The 7,372-nt window shown below is 38.2% G+C and overlaps 1 non-coding gene across 1 annotated transcript; it reads right to left on the bottom strand.

The window, feature by feature from the left end:
* Positions 1-4,261: 4,261 nt before the first annotated feature.
* On the bottom strand, positions 4,262-4,368 carry LOC113881935. Its single transcript, XR_003508220.1, has one exon. It is a non-coding gene; the product is annotated as a U6 spliceosomal RNA (small nuclear RNA).
* Between the last annotated feature and the right edge of the window lie 3,004 nt (positions 4,369-7,372).

Here is a 7,372-nt window from a genome sequence, read left to right as displayed (position 1 = left end):
ACAGCCCACCAGGCTCCGCCGTCCCTGGGATTCTCCAGGCAAGAACACTGGAGTGGGTTACCATTTCCTTCTCCAAAGCATGAAAGTGAGAAGTGAAATTGAAGTCGCTCAGTCCTGTCAGACTCTTAGCGACCCCATGGACTGTAGCCTACCAGGCTCCTCCATCCATGGGATTTTCCAGGCAAGAGTACTGGAGTGGGGTGCCATTGCCTTCTCCGATTTAACATCATAGAAACATACAAATATGTAAAACTCATCAGTAAGTGTAAATATATAATCAAAGTCAGGTTATCTAATATTGCAATGGTACATAAATTCCTTACGACTCTACTTCAAAAATTTAAAAAGAAATATATAAAAAATAACTATAGTAATTTATTGTTGTACACACAAAATAAAAAATATGCAAATTGTAATATCAAACCCTAAAATCTGAGGGGAGGTGAGAAATATAAAGTTTATGTTAATTATCCAAGTTAAATTGCTGTCAGCTTAAAAGAGGATGTAATAACTATAAAATAATTTATGTATAAGAGTAGTCAGAAAAGTAAAATCTCCACTATGTATGAAAAAACATAATAAAGTCAAAACATACCGCTAAAAAAATTCATCAAATTACAAGCATGAGAAGAAGCAAGGAACAAAGGATCTACAAAATAGTGAGAAAGCAATAAAATGGCAATAGCAAATCCTTATCAATAGTTACTTTAAAGTAAATGAATTAAATTCTCCAATCAGAAGACATAATAGCCAAATGGATTTTTTAAAATAAATTGAAAAAGAAAAATCAGGAGAACAAGATGGCGGGGGAGTAGGTGGTGGTGGAGCATATCTATCTCCATGGATACATCAGGAATATACCTTCAGACACAGAAGTGCATGCAGAATACCACCTGAGAGTGGACAGGAGTACCTGACTAGTGGAAAGAAATATAAAAAACCACACAAAACTCGGTAAGACAAAGGAACTAGGAAGAAAAATAGGAGTGTTAGTGGGATTGAACCTGGATGTCCTGATCCAACATCAAGGTCATGGACTCTTGAATAGGATTGCATTGTTATCCCTAGGATAACTTGTTCCATTGATCAAATTTTTGGATCAATAAGTGATAGTGTGATTTGACTTGTGGGTCTAGTCTTTAAAATCGCTTGGAGGATTTTTTGTTCTCTGAGGTCACCCCAGCCAAAACTGTTAGTCCATAAAGAGTGTTATTACCCCCTGGTGGTTGAGTTTATTTTTTCTGGACTAGTTAGTTAAAGCTCCATAGGGTCTTCTCGTCTTATTAGTCTATTCCCGCCTATTCACGGGGAGGTCAATTTCACTGATTGGAAATAAGAGACAGTAAAACCCTCGTATGGCCATTCATACAAGCCCTTATTTAGAGAACAAATGATCATGCTACCTTTGCACGGTCAGGATACTGCGGCCGTTTAATGATTGTCACTGGGCAAGCAGTTCCTCCAATACTGGGGATGCTGGTGGTGATGTTTTTGGTAAACACGCGGGGTTTATGTTTTCGAGTTCCTTTTACTTCTTTTAACCTTTCCTTAAGTGCATTCCTGTGTTGGATTAACAGTATATTAATAAATTGCTTATTATTGGGTTATCTTTATTCACTGTTGTAATAGAGTATTATCAGATACTGACTTAAACTTATGCAAGGATAAGGTGTTTCTTGTTACTCATATTAACATTATTACTTCTATTTCCCAATAGATTAGTCCAGTATTAGGGCTAGGAGTTGGCTATTTAATGTTGGGATTAGTGCCATTTTTATTGTTAAGCTTTAACGCTTTCTTAATTGGTGGCTGCTTTTAGGCTTTCTATGGTGTTGTTGGATCTTACTCTCTAGTTAAGGTTGTATCCATTTCTAAAAGGCTGTACTTTTTTAGACTAACTTTTAAAAATACAGTGGGATCTATTTGGATTTTTTGGTATCTTTAAAGCTGATCTAAGATTCATTTTCTGGACACCAGCTATCGCCAGGTTCGTTAGGCGTGTCACCTCTACTTACAAATCTTCTCACTATTTTGCCACATAGATGAGTTGGTTCTTGATAAACTGTTTGTAAGTAGCTCATCGGTTTCAGGTCACTTAGCCAAAATTTGTTTTGTTAAGTCTTATGTTAGTTAATTCATTATGCAAAAGGTACAAGGGATAATCTTTGCTTTTTTGTACTTTAATTTTTTTCTTTCATAGTTCCCTTGCGGTAGGTACTTTCTCTATAGTGCCATGTTTAAAATTTCTATCTCCTATACTTTAAGTCAGAGGGTAAATGTTTTATTTTATCTTATTTTGATCATTTAATCAGGAGTAGAGTTATGGGTTAGGTTTAGTTCAAGATATTCATAATACGTGAAATCTTCTAGGTGTAAACTAGGTGCTTTGTTTAAGCTATATCTTGGTTTGTCCAAGCACACTTTCCAGTATGCTTACCTTATTACAACTTGTCTCCTCTCATATAGTTGATACATGTGAATAGGATTAAGTGCATCATTTTTATTTGAGGAGGGTGGTGGGCACTGTGTGCATGCTTCATGGCCTAATTCAACTAAGCACTCTGTTCTTAGTTTACTACTAAATCCTCCTTTGGTTATTAGTTTCATAATTTTCATATTGGGGTTTCTTTTTTATTTTTATTTTTATTTTATTTTTAAACTTTACAAAATTGTATTAGTTTTGCCAAATATCAAAATGGATCCACCACAGGTATACATGTGTTCCCCATCCTGAATCCTCCTCCCTCCTCCCTCCCCATACCATCCCTCTGGGTCGTCCCAGTGCACTAGCCCCAAGCATCCAGTATCGTGCATCGAACCTGGACTGGTGATTCATTTCATATATGATATTATACATGTTTCAATGCCACTCTCCCAAATCACCCCACCCTCTCCCTCTCTCACAGAGTCCAAAAGACTGTTCTATACATCTGTGTCTCTTTTGCTGTCTCGTATACAGGGTTATCATTATCATCTTTATAAATTCCATATATATGCGTTAATATACTGTATTGGTGTTTTTCTTTCTAGCTTACTTCACTCTGTATATATGATATTATACATGTTTCAATGCCATTCTCCCAAATCTTCCCACCCTCTCCCTCTCCAACAGAGTCCATAAGACTGTTCTATACATCAGTGTCTCTTTTGCTGTCTCGTACACAGGGTTATTGTTACCATCTTTCTAAATTCCATATATATGCATTAGGATACTGTATTGGTGATTTTCTTTCTGGCTTACTTCACTCTGTATAATAGGCTCCAGTTTCATCCACCTCATTAGAACTGATTCAAATGTATTCTTTTTAATGGCTGAGTAATACTCCATTGTGTATATGTACCACTGCTTTCTTATCCATTCATCTGCTGATGGACATCTAGGTTGCTTCCATGTCCTGGCTATTATAAACAGTGCTGCGATGAACATTGGGGTACACATGTCTCTTTCCCTTCTGGTTTCCTCAGTGTGTATGCCCAGCAGTGGGATTGCTGGATCATAAGGTAGTTCTATTTCCAGTTTTTTAAGGAATCTCCACACTGTTCTCCAAAGTGGCTGTACTAGTTGGCATTCCCACCAACAGTGTAAGAGGGTTCCCTTTTCTCCATACCCTCTCCAGTATTTATTGCTTGTAGACTTTTGGATCGCAGCCATTCTGACTAATGTGAAATGGTACCTCATAGTGGTTTTGATTTGCATTTCTCCAATAATGAGTGATGTTGAGCATCTTTTCATGTGTTTGTTAGCCATCTGTATGTCTTCTTTGGAGAAATGTCTATTTAGTTCTTTGGCCCATTTTTTTATTGGGTCATTTATTTTTCTGGAGTTGAGCTGTAGGAGTTGCTTGTATATGTTTGAGATTAGTTGTTTGTCAGTTGCTTCATTTGCTATTATTTTCTCCCATTCTGAAGGCTGTCTTTTCACCTGGCTAATAGTTTCCTTTGATGTGCAGAAGCTTTTAAGTTTAATTAGGTCCCATTTGTTTATTTTTGCTTTTATTTCCAATATTCTGGGAGGTGGGTCATAGAGGATGCTGCCTGATGTATGTCAGAGAGTGTTTTGCCTATGTTCTCCTCTAGGAGTTTTATAGTTTCTGGTCTTACATTTAGATCTTTAATCCATTTTGAGTTTATTTTTGTGTATGGTGTTAGAAGGTGTTCTAGTTTCATTCTTTTACAAGTGGTTGACCAGATTTCCCAGCACCACTTGTTAAAGAGATTGTCTTTAATCCATTGTATATTCTTGCCTCCTTTGTCAAAGATAAAATATATGGAACGTTTCACGAATTTGCATGTCATCCTTGTGCAGGGGTCATGCTAATCTTCTCTGTATCGTTCCAATTTTAGTATATATGCTGCCAAAGCAAGCACTTGGGTTTTCTTAAAATAGAAAATGTAGCCCATTTCTTTCTATTCCATAGGTTACACCTTGACCTAACGTTTTTATGTACTGTGATTGTGCTTACTTTTATTCCTTTTTAGGGTTTGCTGAAGATGGTGGTATATAGACTGTATTAGCAAGGATTGGTGAGGTTTATCAGGGTTTATCGATTATAGAACAGGCTCCTCTAGAAGGGTATAAAGCACCGCCAAGTCCTTTGAGTTTTAAGCTGTTGCTGGTAGTACTCTGGCAAATAATTTTGTTTGTACAATTATTTGTGTTTAGGGTTAAGCATAGTGGGGTATCTAATCCCAGTTTGGGTCTTAGCTATAGTGTATCAGCTATTATAGAGTTACTTTCATCATTTATTTTTGTTATAATTATGGCTTTTTACAGCTTAATTAGAATTTAACTCTATTTGGTGTAATGCTTTAGCATGCTTTATGCTGTATTCTTGTTAACTTGGGTTAATCATATGACCGTGGTGGCTGGCACAAGATTTACCAACCCTAATCAATATAACTTAGTCAAACTTTCGTTTATGGCTTCATTTTTATTACTGCTGTCTCCCGTGGGGGTGTGGTTAAGCAAGGTGTCGTGAGCTACAGGTGTGTGCTTGATACCAGCTCCTCTTAGCCTTATTGACCCAGAGGGCATTCTCACCGGGGTGTAGATACTTGCATGTGTAAGTTTATTAAAAGTCAACAGGAAGGCTGGGACCAAACCTATGTGTTTATGAAGTTGATACACTCATCTAGGCATTTTCAGCGCCTTGCTTTAGCATTTAAGCTACATTAACTACGCATCATGGGGCGGACCCAGGCACTTATGTACTTACTTTATTTGGAGTGCTAATTTTGAGTATTGAAAGTGCAATGAATTTAAATAAGTATCTAGGTGGAGCGTGTTAAAAATGGTGGTGATATTTAAGTGGGGAGGAGAATGGATGAAGGGAAATGGTTGATGTGTGTAATGTAATGTTTATGTCCTGTGACCATTGACTGTGATGCTCGTGCCTACCATTACAGTGATGCTCAAGATGCAGTTAAGTCCAGCTACAATACATGCTCCGGGTCAGGGCCTCAGATGGCCATAGCTGAGTCCAAGCATCCCAAAAAAATAAAAATTAAAATTAAAAAATCCATGATATCACAGTTATGTGTGAGCATGGGCTGATTAGCCATTAGTCCATCAAGATGTCTTATTTAAGGGGAAAGAATGGGCGATTCCAGATGAGATGGCCCTGAAGAAAGAACCAGATGTCTGACAAAGTTCACTAAATAGCGACCCCCACAATCATCGGCCCGGAGCGAGAAGAGGGATTCCTGCCTAACGGGTTCCTGGTTTCATGTGGCATGGTGATCAAGCTCGTGATCTAAGGAGCAGGATACGCATGTTGACAAGGATGGATTTGACTTAATGCACTATGCACTATCAATGACTACATGTACTATGTACTATTAATAATAGAATGTACTTGCTTATACACATGGGGCATATAACATTATGTACTATATACATACTTATGTACTATTACATTAATATTATGTATGTACCCATGTGCAAAGTAGTGTTTCATGCACTAACATGCATGAAAATACGTACGTACTATTAATGGTAGCAGGACTATAACATATGTGGTTGTGAAGTGCAAACTTTGTGTTAGGTTGTTGAAGGTTTTGGAAAATTTAATACTAATGAGATTCTTGGTGTTTGTGGGGCTATATTAATAGTGTTTCTGGGACTAGTTTAAATAGAACTTCAGCTTTGGGTGTTGATAGTGGGGCTATAGCTTCTTCCTTGAGTCTTAGGGAGGTTGGTTGTTCTCCTTTTCTGGTTTACAAGACCAATGTATTTAGTATACTACAAAGACTTGACTTCATTTTAAGAGATTGTTTTCAATTATGCTAGCTACTGGTATTAGTACTAGGATAAGGAGGAAATATATAATAGAAGCTAGTTGTCCAATGATGATGTATGGGTGTTCGATCAGCTGTCCTCCAATTCATGTGAGGGTTAGTAGGTCTGCTACTAAAATTCAAAATAGACATTGACTGAATGGTCAGAATATCATACTTCATTGCTTAGATGCATGGAGTAGGATTATAAGGATAAGGATTAGGATGGAAAGAACTAAGGCTAAGTGTCCTCCTAGTTTGTTAGGGATTGATTGTAGAATTGCATATGCCAATAGGAAGTACCACTTGGGTTTGATATGAGGGGGTGTGTTGAGTGAATTTGCTGGGGTGTAATTGTCTGGGTCTCCAAGTAAGTAGGGTGTGAATAATACTAATAGTATTAGGACTAAGACTAGTAGTAAGGTGCCTACGATGTCTTTAATGGAACAGTAGGGTGGAATGGGATTTTGTGTGCATCTGACGATGGGCCTACAGGAGCTATTCCACGTTCAAGGTCAGGAGGGGCAGCGGTGAGGAGATATCCCTCATCCAAGGTAAGGAGCAGTGGCTGCACTTTGCTGGAGCAGCCGTGGAGAGATACCTCATGTCCAGGGTAAGAGAAACCCAAGAAAGATGGTAGGTGTTGCAAAAGGGCATCAGAGGGCAGACACACTGCAACCATAATCACAGAAAATTAGTCAATCTGATCACACTAGGACCACAACCTTGTATAACTCAATGAAACTAAGCCATGCCCGTGGGGCCACCCAAGACAGGCAGGTCATTGTGGAGAGGTCTGACAGAATGTGGTCCACTGGAGAGGGGAATGGCAAGCCACTTCATTATTCTTTCCTTAAGAACGCCATGAACAGCATGAAAAGGCATAATGATAGGATACTGAAAGGGGAACCCAGGTCAGTAGGTTCCCAATATGATACTGGAGATCAGTGGAGAAATAACTCCAGAAAGAATGAAGGGATGGAACCAAAGCAAAAACAATACCCAGCTGTGGATGTGACTGGTGATAGAAGCAAGGCGCAATGCTGTAAAGAGAAATATTACATAGGAACCTGGAATGTCAGGTCCATGAATCAAG

This window comes from Bos indicus x Bos taurus, chromosome 2 (assembly GCF_003369695.1).
Source record: "Bos indicus x Bos taurus breed Angus x Brahman F1 hybrid chromosome 2, Bos_hybrid_MaternalHap_v2.0, whole genome shotgun sequence".
NCBI classification, from domain to species: Eukaryota; Metazoa; Chordata; class Mammalia; order Artiodactyla; family Bovidae; genus Bos; species Bos indicus x Bos taurus.
Note: the sequence above shows the minus strand (reverse complement) of the source record. Positions and strands in the feature narration are given on the sequence as shown.